The sequence below is a fragment of the Globicephala melas genome, chromosome 16, assembly GCF_963455315.2.
Source record: "Globicephala melas chromosome 16, mGloMel1.2, whole genome shotgun sequence".
Classification (NCBI taxonomy): Eukaryota; Metazoa; Chordata; class Mammalia; order Artiodactyla; family Delphinidae; genus Globicephala; species Globicephala melas.
The window spans coordinates 59344742-59357736 of NC_083329.1; positions in this window are offsets into that span (position 1 = coordinate 59344742).

Consider the following 12995-nt stretch of genomic DNA (forward strand, 5'->3'; position numbering starts at 1 on the left):
ATGCTTCAAGTTAAAAGGACTCTGGACATTGAATGGAAATCATATGAATATATAAATATAATAAAGGTAAATATATGGAACAACAGAAAAATCAACATTGTGATTTTGGGTTACAACTCCACTCTTTTTTCCTAGACGATTTAGAAGACAAATGCATAAAAAATTATAAATATGTTAATGAGTACAATATATAAAGCTGAATTTGTGACTTCATTAACATAAAGGGGAGTGGATCTGTAAAGGGGTAGAGTTTTTGCATGGGGTTGCAGAAACTGGTATTAATTCAGATTAGATTGTTATAACTTTAGGATGTTATGTGTAGTCCACGTGCTAACCACAAAGAAAGTATCTATAGAATATGCACAAAAGGAAATGAAAAATAATCAAAACGTGTCATTACAAAGAAAGTAAACAGAAAAGAAGGCAGTAATAGAGGAAATGAGGGACAAAAAAAAAAGCTGTAAGATATTAAAAAAATGGCAAAAGTAATTTTGCCATCCCTAGCAGTAATTACTTTAAATGTAAATGGATTAAACTCCCCAGTCAAAAGACGTAAATTGACATAATGGATAAAAAACATGACCCAAGTATACGCTGTCTTAAAGAGACTCACTTTATCTAAAGACATGCATAAGTTGGAAGCAAAAGGATAGGAAAATATATTCCCTATCAAAATCCCAATGATTTTTTTTACCCATCATAAAATTAATATGTGGGTATAGAGGGAACAGATTTCAAGACAATAAAAGCTATTTATGACAAATCCACATCCAATATAATACTCACTGGTGAAAAGCTGAAATCCTTCCTGATAAAACCTGGAACAAGACAAGGATCCCCACTCTCACCTCTTCTATTCAACATAGTATTGGAAGTCCTAGCCACAGCAGTCAGACAAGAAAAAGAAATAAAAGATATCCAAATTGGAAGGGAAGAGGTAAAATTATCATTATATGCAGCTGGTATGATATTATATGTAGAAAACCCTAAAGACTCCACACAAAAATTACTAGAACTGATAAACGAATTCAGCAAGGTAGCAGGATACAAGATTAACATACAGAAATTGGCTGCATTTCTTTATGCCAACAATGAAATATCAGAAAGGGAATGTGAAAAAACAATATCTTTTAAAATCACACCCCCAAAAATAAAATACTTAGGAATAAAGCTGACCAAGGAGGTGAAAGACTTATATGCTGAGAATTATAAAACATTAATAGAAGAATTTGAAGATGATTCAAGGAAATGGAAAGATATCTCATGCTTTTGAATTGGAAGAATATTGTTAAAATGGCCACACTACCCAAAGCAGCCTACAGATTTAATGCAATCCCTATCAAATTACGCATGACCTTTTTCATGCAACTAGAAAAAATAATCCTAAAATTCATATAAACCAAAAAGACACAGGATCGCCAAAGCAATCCTGAAGAAAAAGAACAAAGCCAGAGGCATAACCCTCCCAGACTTCAGAAGATACTACAAATCTACAGTAATCCAAACAGCATGATACTGGCACAAAAACAGACATACAGATCAATGGAACAGAATAGAGAGAGAGGCCTGAAATAAACCCACACACCTACAGTCAATTAATCTTTGACAAAGGAGGCAAGAATATACAATGGGAAAAAGTCTTTTCAGCAAGTGGTGCTGGGAAAGTTGGACAGCCACATGTAAATCAATGAAGTTAGAATACACCCTTTCACCATGCACAAAAATAAACTCAAAATGGCTTAAAAACTTAAACACAAGGCACAACACCATAAAACTCCTAGAAGAGAACACAGGCAAAACATTCTGACGTAAATCATACCAATGTTTTCTTAGGTCAGTCTCCCAAGGCACTAGAAATAAAAATGAAAATAAACAAATGGGACTTAAAAGCTTTTGCACAGCAAAGGAAACCATAAGGAAAATGAAAAGACAACTCACAGAATGGGAGAAAATAATTCGCAGATGATGCAATCGACAAGGGCTTAATTTCCAAAATACACAAACAGCTCATACAACTCAATAACAAAAAAAAAACAACCCTATCCAAAAATGGGCAGATTTAAATAGACATTTCTCTAAAGAAAACATAAAGATGCCAATAGGCACATGAAAAGATGCTCAACATTGCTAATTATTAGACAAATGCAAGTCAAAACTACAATGAGAAGAAGGGCCCCCCTTGTGCACACCACCTCCACAGACAACTGTCGCCACATGGTGGCCCAATTACAGCAGCACCGGCCACTGCTCTCTACCCCATTTTACCTCTCCTCGACCCAACCCAGAGGGGTCAGAAACTGCTGCTAGTTTTCCAGCCTGAAGTAGGCCCAAGCTCAGAAAGGGGGGGAAATTTAGAATTTAAATTAATTTGGAGTTCCAAAAAAAAAAAAACTACAATGAGGTACCACCTCACACCAGTCAGAATGTCCATCATTAAAGAGTCTACAAATAACAAATGCTGAAGAGGATGAGGAAAAAAAGGAACCCTCCTACACTGTTGGTGGGAATGTAAGTTGGTGCAGCCACTGTGGAAAACAGTATGGAGGTTCCTCAGAAAACTAAAAATAGAATTACCATATATCCAGCAATCCCACTCCTGGGCATATATCTGGACAAAAGTATAATTTAAAAAGATACATGCACCCCTATGTTCATAGCAGCACTATTCACAATAGCCAAGACATGGAAACAAGCCAAATGTCCACCAACAGATGAATGGATCACGAAGATGTGGTACATATATACAGTGGAATACTACTCAGCCATAAAAAAGAACAAAGTAATACCACTTGCAGCAACATGGATACAACTAGAGATTATCACACTAAGTGAAGTAAGTCAGACAGAGAAAGACAAATACCATATGATATCACTTATATGTGGAATCTAAAATACAGCACAAATGAACCTATGTATGAAACAGAATCATGGACATTGAGAACAGACTGATGGTTGTCAAGGGGGAGAGGGTTGTGGGAGGGATGGATTGGAACATTGGGGTTAGCACATGTAGGCTTTTATATATGGAAGAGATAAGCAGCAAGGTCCTACTACTGTATGGCACAGAGAACTATGTACAAAATCCTATGATAAACCATAATAGAAAACAATATAAAAAAAGAATGTATATATTGTATAACTGATTCACTTTGCTGTACAGCAGTAATTAACACAACATTGTAAATCAACTATACTTCAAATAAATAAATAAAATTAATATGGAATCAAAAGGGACCCTAAATAGCCAAAATAATCTTGAAAAAGAGTAACAACAGAAGTCTCACACTTCCTGATTTCAAAACTTATTATAAAGCTACAGTAATCAAAATAGTGTGATGCTGGCATAAAGACATAGACAATTAGTATAGAATAAAGAGCCTAGAAATAAATCCGCATAACTCAACAAAATATAACCCAAATTTTAAAAAAAGATCAAGGACTTGAATAGACATTTCTCCAAAGAAGAAATACAAATGTCTAATCAACACATGAAAAGATGCTCAACATCACTAATGACTAGGGAAATGCAACTCAAAACCACAAAAAGTAATAACACAAAAAAATAAAAACAAAAAAATAAAAAATAACATAAAAAAATAAAAAATAACAAGTGTTGGTGAGGCTGTGGAGAAATTGGAATCTTCACACATCGTTGGTAGGAATGTAAAATAGTTTAGCCACTATATATTCCTCTTATGGGTATATATCCTAAAGTAATGAAAGCAGAGACTCAGAGAGATATTTATTTGTACACTCACTTTAATAGCAGCAGTATTTACGAGAGCCAAAAGGTGGAAGCAGCCCAAGTGTCCATCAACAGATAAATGGATAAATAAAACATAAAAAGGAGGACAGTTTTTAAAATAAAAAAGAAATTAATAAAACAATCCAAAAGAAAATGAAACTGAAAATAAGCAAAGAAGATCTAACAGAGATAATGGGAATCCCTAAATAAACAACAAAACCAAGTAAAGAGAATCATGCTTAAAAGTTATATTTCAAGAAAACTGTCTGTAGTATGCCTGACATTAAGCTTTTGAGTGCTGAGACATCCATTTCAAAGGCATCCATCTTGAATAACCATATTGCCAGCTCTATGACACAGCTACAAGCAAAACAACTAGATAAGGAATCAGGCTGCCCCACACATGAAGTTTCGCTTTCAGAAAGCCTGTGTCCTAGATAAATAACCACCTGAGCATACCTGCTTTTCACTTCCCATGCCCTATTCCCACTCTTATACTTGAAGCTTGCCAATAAAGAGTGAACCCACAAAATCTCAGGCACACCACCCTCGGAACTTAATAAAGATAGACCACCAGGTTTGTGGTCCCTCCCTCCTACTCTACCCGTGACCTACTGTGTGGCCCTTGGTAGGTGCTGTGTACCCTCTAGGATATTTGAGTAATCTTGTTCTTCAAAGTTCCCTGATGGTTTTTGCTGAGGTGCTCCTTGCAATCATAGTAAGAACCACAAGGGCTGGTCCAGCCACAACATTGGCTCCAGTCCAGAAAACGTCTGCAGGGACTCCCACAAGTAATAGGGACCCAGGCAAGTGTCTCAGGCATTCCTACGCAATAGCATCACTATCAGTAGGCTGGGACGGACACAATACTTTCTTAAAATAAAAACGTTTAAAACTATATATTGAAAGAGCACATTGTGTACCAGAGAATAACAACTCAGAATGACCAACATCAATACATACTCATAAAAGGACCAGATTTTAAAGAGCAAAAAAATTTCCTTTGAGCATTTTGGCAAAAAGACCACATTACTTATAAGGGAGAGAGAATTAGATCATTAGTAGATGTCAACAGCAACACTTTATCACAGAAGAAAATGGATATAAAATATATTTAAGGTAGTCAAGGAAAGAAAATGTGAATGAAAGGTTTTATATCCAGCATAACTACCCTTTAAGTATAAAGGGCACAGACAAATCTATCAATATGCAAGAACTCAGAAAATATTGTTCCTGTGACACTTTCCCAAGAAATCTAGAGAATGAACATCTGACACCAGAATGGAAATTAGTTAGATATGAAAGATGATGAAAATACTAATAATCAAACCCATAGGATATAGCAGTAACTACAGAATAATATTTAACTTTTAACATTTACAGTATAAAACCAAAAAAAAATTTTAATTAGTGTATTTATGGTGCAGCTACTATGGAAAACAGTATGGAGTTTCTTCAAAATATTAAAAATAGAACTACCATATGATCCAGCAATTCCACTTCTGGCTGTTTATCTGCAGGAAATGAAAGCACTAACTTGAAAAGATATAGGCACCCTCATGTTCTTTGCAGCATTGAACATGAAAGCAACCTAAGTGTCCATCAGTGGATGAATGGACAAAGAAAATGTGATATATATACACACAATAGAATATTAATCATCCATAAAAAAGTAAATTTTGCCATTTGTGACACCAGAGATGGATTTCAGGATGTTATGTCAAGTGAAATAAGTGAGAGAAAGATAACTACTATATGATCTTACTTACTTACATGTGGAATCTAGAAAGATAACACAACAACAAAATACCTAAACTCATAGATACAGAGGACAGAGTTAGTGGTTTCCAAAGGTGAGGGATGGGGGTGGGGTCAAAATAGGTGAAGGAGGTCAGGAAGTACAAACTTCCAGTTGTAAGACAAAGAAGTCACATGGAAAAAGTGTAACTCTGGGTGGTGATGGATGTTAATGATTTACTGTGGTAATCATCTTGCAATATATATAAGTATTGAATGATTACATTGTACACCTGAAACTAATATAATGTTATGTGAGTTACATCTCAAAAAAAAATTATTAGTCCCAAGTGTCAGTAGTGCCAAGGTTGAGAAACCCTGATCGCATCAAAATGAGTACATTTCTTTCAGCTGTTCTTGATCAAGTGACTAAGTCACTTGATCAAGAACAGCTGAAAGAAATGTACTCATTTTGATGAAGTGCTGGTTTGAAGAACTTGTCTTTAAAATCTTCAGGTTGTATAACAGTTGAGCCTGCTAGATGTATTCATCAGATATCATGTTCTTCATCCTATTCCTTTTTTTCTTGGAACATTAAAGGCATTATAAAAACCAAAAAAATGTAATAATAAAATAAATGTATTCAATTAGAAAAATAGAGAAAACATTTAGTAAGTATGATGGAAATAATTCGTGCTTAGATGCAAGTTTACAGCACCAAATGTCTACATTAGAAACAAGAAAGGTCCAAAAATTAGTAACCTGGTTTCCACTTTAAGAAGCTGGAAAAGCTATACAATGGGGAATATTACTCAGCAATAAAAAGAAATGAAGTAGTTTCTCTGGTGGCTCAGTGGTTAAGAATATGCCTGCCAATGCAGGGGACACAAGTTTGATCCCTGGTCCAGGAAGATCCCACATGCCACGGAGCAACTAAGCCCGTGCGCCTGCGCTTTTGAGCCTGCGAGCCACAACTACTGAGCTCGGGTGCTGCAACTACGGAAGCCCGCGTGCCTAGAGCCTGTGCTCTGCAACAAGAGAAGTCACTGCTGTGAGAAGCCCACGCACCACAATGAAGAGTAGCCCCTGCTCAATGCAACTAGAGCAAGCCCACGCACAGCAGCAAAGACCCAACGCAACCAAAAATAAATAAATAAACAAATAAATAGGAAATAGGTTTTTTTAAAAAAAGAAGTGAAGTAGTGATACATGCTACAAGATGGATGAACCCTAAAAATACACTAAGCGAAAGAAATTGATCACCAAGGACTGTATATTGTATGATTCCATATATATGAATGTCCAGAATAGACAAATCTAAAAAAGAAAGCAGATTAGTGGTTGCCTGGGGTGGGGAAATTAGGAGTGATGGCATTAGGTTTCTTTTTGGGTTAATGAAAGTGTTCTCAAGTTGATTGTGATGATGAAAACACAATTCTTTGAATATACCTGAAGTCATTAAATAGTACATTTTAAGTTGTTCACTTGTATGGTATGTGAATTCTGTTTCAATAAAAGTGTTTTGTTTTTTAAAGACTAGAAAGGAAGAACAAATTAAACCAAAAGTAAGCAGAAGAAAACTAAAAGCACAAATAAATGAAAGGAAAATATACAAACCATAGAGAAATTCAGTGAAACCAAAAGCTATTTTCTTAAATCCATCAATAAAAATTGATAAATCTTTAGACTGATAAAGAGCCAAGAGAAAAGAAACAAATTACCAATATCAGGCATCAAAAAAGGGACATTACTACAGCTCTTACAAGCATTAAAAGGATAATGGAGGGACTTCCCTGGCAGTCCAGTTGCTAAGACTTCACCTTCCAATGCAGGGGGTGAGTGTTCAATCCCTGGTCAGGGAGCTAAGATCCCACATGCCTCGGGGCCAATAAAACAAAACATAAAGCAGAAGCAATATTGTAACAAATTCAATAAAGACTTTAAAATGATCCCATCAAAAAAATGATAATGGAATATTATGAACATCTTTATATCAAAAATTAGACAACTTATTGACAAATTGACAAATTGATTTTATTTATTGAAATTGACAAAGTTCTTGAAAGAGAAAAATTACCAAAATTTACCCAAGAAGAAACAGTCTGGATAGCCCCATTTCAAGTCAAGAAATTGAATTAATAATTAAAAAGATTACCACATTATCCCAAGAATGTAAAGATGGTTCAATATTTTTAAAATCTGATGGCCAAAAAGCACATGAAAAGATGTTCAACATCACTAGTTATCAGAGAAATGCAAATCAGAATGACAATGAGGTATCACCTCACACCAGACAGAATGGTCATCATCAAAAAGTCTACAAACAATAAATGCTGGAGAGGGTGTGGAGAAAAGGGAACCCTCCTACAACTGTTGGTGGGATGTAAATTGGTACAGCCACTATGGAGAACCGTATGGAGCTTCCTTAAAAAACTAAAAATAGGGCTTCCCTGGTGGCACAGTGGATAAGAATCTGCCTGCCAATGCAGGGGACACGGGTTCGAGCCCTGGTCCGGGAAGATCCCACATGCCATAGAGCAACTAAGCCCGTGAGGCACAACTACCAAGCCTGCACTCTAGAGCCTGTGAGCCACAACTACTGAAGCCCGTGTGCCACAACTACTGAGCCTGCGTGCCTAGAGCCTGTGCTCTGCAACGAGAGAAGCCACCACAATGAGGAGCCCACACACTGCAACGAAGAGTAGCCCCTGCTCACCGCAACTAGAGAAAGCCTGTGTGCAGCAATGAAGACCCAACACAGCCAAAAATAAAATAAATAATTTTTTTAAAAAGAGACTTGAAAAACAACCCTAAAAGTAGAAATACCATATGATCCAGCAGTCCCACTACTGGGCATATATCTGGAGAAAAGCATAATTTGAAAACATACATGCACCCCAATGTTCATTGCATCACTATTTACAATAGCCAAGACATGGAAGTCCATGGAAGTCCATGGAAGTCCTGGCCTGAGCAATTCAGCAAGGACAAGCAACAAAAGGCATTCACATTGGAAGAGAAGAAGTTAAATTATCTCTATTCACATGTGACATGACCTTATATATAGAAAATCCTAACTATCACACAAAAAACCCCACTAGATCCAATAAATGGATTAAGCAAAGTTGCAGGGTATGAAATCAATTTTAAAAAATAGTTGCAATTATATACAATAATAATTGACAATTGAGAGAGGAAAATAAGAAAAAATCCATTTCCAAAATCATCAAAGAGAATAAAATACTTAGGAATAAATTTACCCAAGGAGGTAAAAGACTTTCAACTGAAAATTATGAAACACTGCTAAAAGAAATTAAAGATATAAATAAATGGAAAACATCCTTTAATCATGGCCTAGAAGACAATATTATTGAGATGGTAATATTACATAAAGGGATATATATATTCCATGCAATTTCTACTAAAAACCCAAAAACATTTTTTTGCAGAAATAAAAAACCCATTCAAAAATTCATGTGGAATTTTAAGGGGTCCCAAATAGCCAAAATAATTTTTAAAAAGAGCAAAGCTAGAGGATTCATACTTCCTGATTTCAAAGTTTACTACAAAGCTGAAGTAATCAAAATATTGTGATATTGGCTTAAGGAAAGAAATATAGACCAGAATAAAGAGACTAGAATAAAGAGCCCACAATAAACCCCCTCTTACATAGTCAAATGATTTTGACAAAGGTGCTAAAGCCATTGAGCGGTAGAAAGGACTCTCCTTTCAAAAAATAATCCTGGAAAAACTGGCTATCTACATGCAAAAGAATGAAATTGGTCCTTTATCTTATACCACATGTAAAAATTAATGCAGAATGGGATTTCCCTGGTGGTGCAGGGGTTAAGAATCCGCCTGCCAATGCAGGGGACATGGGTTCGAGCCATGGTCTGGGAAGATCCTACATGCCACAGAGCAACTAAGCCTGTGTGCCACAACTAATGAGCCTGTGCTCTAGAGCCCACAAGCCACAACTACTGATCCCGCTTGCCACAACTTCTGAACCCCATGTGCCTAGAGCCCATGCTCCACAAGAGAAGACACCGCATGGGAAGCCCATGCACCACAACGGAGAGTAGCCCCCACTCGCTGCAACTAGAGAAAAGCCTGTGTGCAGCAACGAAGACCCAATGCAGCCAAAAATAAAATTAATTAATTAATTAATTTCTAAAAATCTGGCCTTTAAAAACAAAGATCCCACATGCTGCAGAGCAACTAAGCCTGTGTGCCACAATTACTAAGCCTGTGCTCTAGAGCCCGTGAGCCACAACTACTGAGCCCGTGAGCCACAACTACTGAGCCCACAAGCCACAACTACTGAGCCCATGTGCTGCAACTACTTAAGCCCATGCGCCCAGAGCCCATGCTCTGGGAAGCCACTGCAACAAGAAGCCCATGCACCGTAATGAAGAGTAGCCCCCGCTCACCACAACTAGAGAAAGCCTATGTGCAGCAATGAAGACCAAACGCAGCCAAAAATAAATAAATAAAAGAAATAAATTTAAAAGAAATTAATGCAGAAATGATCAAACACCTGAACGTAACGCTAAAACTATAAAACTATTGACAAAAACATAGAGGAATATCTTCATGACATTAGATATGGCAATGCTTTCTTGGATATGACACAAAAAGCACAGGCAACAAAAGAAAAACACAGATCAATTGGGCATTACCAAAATCTAAACTTTTCTGCAAAATTTAAAACTATCAAGAGAGTGAAAAGGCAATCCATAGAATGGGATGAAGTATTTGCAAATCCTATAAGAGACTAATATCCAGAGTACACAAAAACCCCTAAAACTCAACAACCACCACCACTGCAATTAAAAACTGGGCAAAGTAGCTTTCCCAGCTGTACAGGATACAGCCAATGAGGCTCATTTATCTCTTACTTCATCCAGAGTACTGAGTTATCAGCTGCATCACTGGGGGACAGGAAGAGGCCAGGAGAGTGGCAAATAGGACTCTTGGATAGCATAAAAGGGATGCAGATCCTAGCCACATCAGGGACTGCATCAAGAAGCCTACCCACGAGTCACTGCGGATGCCTCCTCACCCACTGATCCCCCCAACTCCAGCACTCTGCATGCCTCACCCATTATATCCCCACAACTTGTGGCTGCCTCTTGGTGCATGTTCCTGATGGTACCTGGAATGAGCTTTGGCAGATGGCTAGTGGGGACTCGCAGAAAGCCAGCCTGACTCTGCAGGCCAGGGAGAGACCAGAAACTTAAGTTTTAAGTCTGCCCTTGGTTAAGCAAAAGGGAGGCTGTCAGCACCAGGCCTAGTGTATTGCAGGATTGAGAGAAGGCATATGAGTTTAAGAATTCAGCCAAAAGAGGGAGCAGGTAGCATGGAGCAGATGCATTCAAATAATCTGATAAATGTTGAGAATTTCTAGCAGAGCTGATGGAAGGTATTTCTCTCCTGAAGCCAGTTATTGAAGACAAGAGGAGGTAACTCCTGCTTTAAATGTAAAGAGAACAATGCAAGATTTAAGGAACATAAAAAAATCAAGGAAACATGACAACACTAAAGGATCACAATAATTTTTTAGTAACTGAACCCAAAGACGTGGAGATCAGCAATTTACCAAATAAAGAATTCAAAAGAATTGTTTTAAGGAACCCCAATGACCCATAAGAAAACACAGAAAAACAATTCAATGAAATCAGGAAACAATACATGAACAAAATGAGAAGCTTAATGAAGAGGTAGAAATCATAAAAAAGTACCAAACAGAAAATCTGAAGAATACAGTAAGTAAAAGAAAAATGCAGTAGAGAGCACCAACAGCAGGATGGATCAAGCAGAAGAAAAATAGATATAAATTAGAAGATAGGACCTTTGAAATTATCCAGTAAGAGGAGAAAAAAGAATGAAAAAGTATAGAAAAAGCTAACTTAATCTATGGGACAACATCAAAAGAAAGTCTGTGAATTATTGGAGTCCCAGAAAAGACAAGAGAAGGAGAAAGAAAGCTTATTTAAAGAAATAATGGCCGATGGACTTCCCTGGTGGCACAGTGGTTAAAAATCTGTCTGCCAATGCAGGGGACATGGGCTTAATCCCTGGTCCAGGATGTTCCCACATGCCGCAGAGCAACTAAGCCTGTGTGCCACAACTACTGAGCCCACACTGTAGAGCCCCCGAGCCACAGCTACTGAGCCCATGTGGCACAACTACTCAAGCCCGTGCACCCTGGAACCCATGTGCTGCAACTACTGAAACCTGCACACTCTAGGGCATACATGTCGCAACTACTGAGCCTGCGTGCTGCAACTACTGAAGCCCACGCAGCTAGAAGCCCATGCTCTGCATCAAGAGAAGCCACTGCAATCGCAACGAAGAGTAACCCCCGCTCGCCACAACTAGAGAAAGCCTGTGCACAGCAACGAAGATCCAACGCAGCCAAAATAATTAATTAATTAATTAAAAACCCTGAAATAATGGCTGAGAACTTCCCAAATCTGAAGAGAGATTTGGATATCCAAGTTCATGAAGCTCATAGGTCACCAAACTCTTTCAATGTGAACAGATCACCCTGAAATGATACATTAAATTAAAGGAACTTAATAGATATATACAGAACATTCCACCCCAAAGTAACAATGCATATTTTCCTCAAAGTGCACATATCTAGGATATAACATATATTAGGCAAAAAAATACATCTTAATAATTTTAAGAATATTGAAATCAGATCAAGCATTTTTTCTGACATGAATGGTATAACTGGAAATCAATTACAAGAACAAAACTGAAAAATTCATAAATATGTGGGGATTAAACATGCTACTGAAGAACCAATGGGTCAAGGAATAAGTCAAAAGTGAAATTTTAAAAATACCTTGAGAAAAACTAAAATGGCAATACAACATACCAAAATTATGTAATGAAGCAAAAGAAGTTCTATGAGGGAAGTTCATAGTGATAAATGCCTACACTAAGAAATAAGATAGATTGCAAATAAACAAACTAACTTTATACTTCAAGGAACTAGAAAAAGAACAAAGAAAGTCCAAAATTAGTAGAAGGAAGGAAACAAAGATCAAAATGAAAATGAATGAAATACAGACTAGAAAGACTACAGAAAAGATCACTAAAATTAAGGGCTATTTTTTTTTTAAAGATAACAAAATTGGCAAATCTTTAGCTGGATTCACCTAGAAAAGAAGAGAGGACTCAAATAAAATTAGAGAGGAAAGAGATGTTACAACTGATACCATAGAAATACAAAGGATCATAAGAGACTACTATCAACAATTATTCACCAACAAATTGGACAACCTAGAAGAAATTGATAAATTCTTAAAACATACAATCTACCAAAACTGAATCAGGAAGAAATAGAGAATATGAAAAAAAAAAAAAAAACCCAAACAGTTACTAGTTGGAGATTGAATAATTAGTCGAAAACCCCCCAACAAAAATCCAGGACCAGATAGCTTCATTGGTGAATTCTACCAAACATTTAATGAAGAATTAATGTCAATCCTTCTCAAAC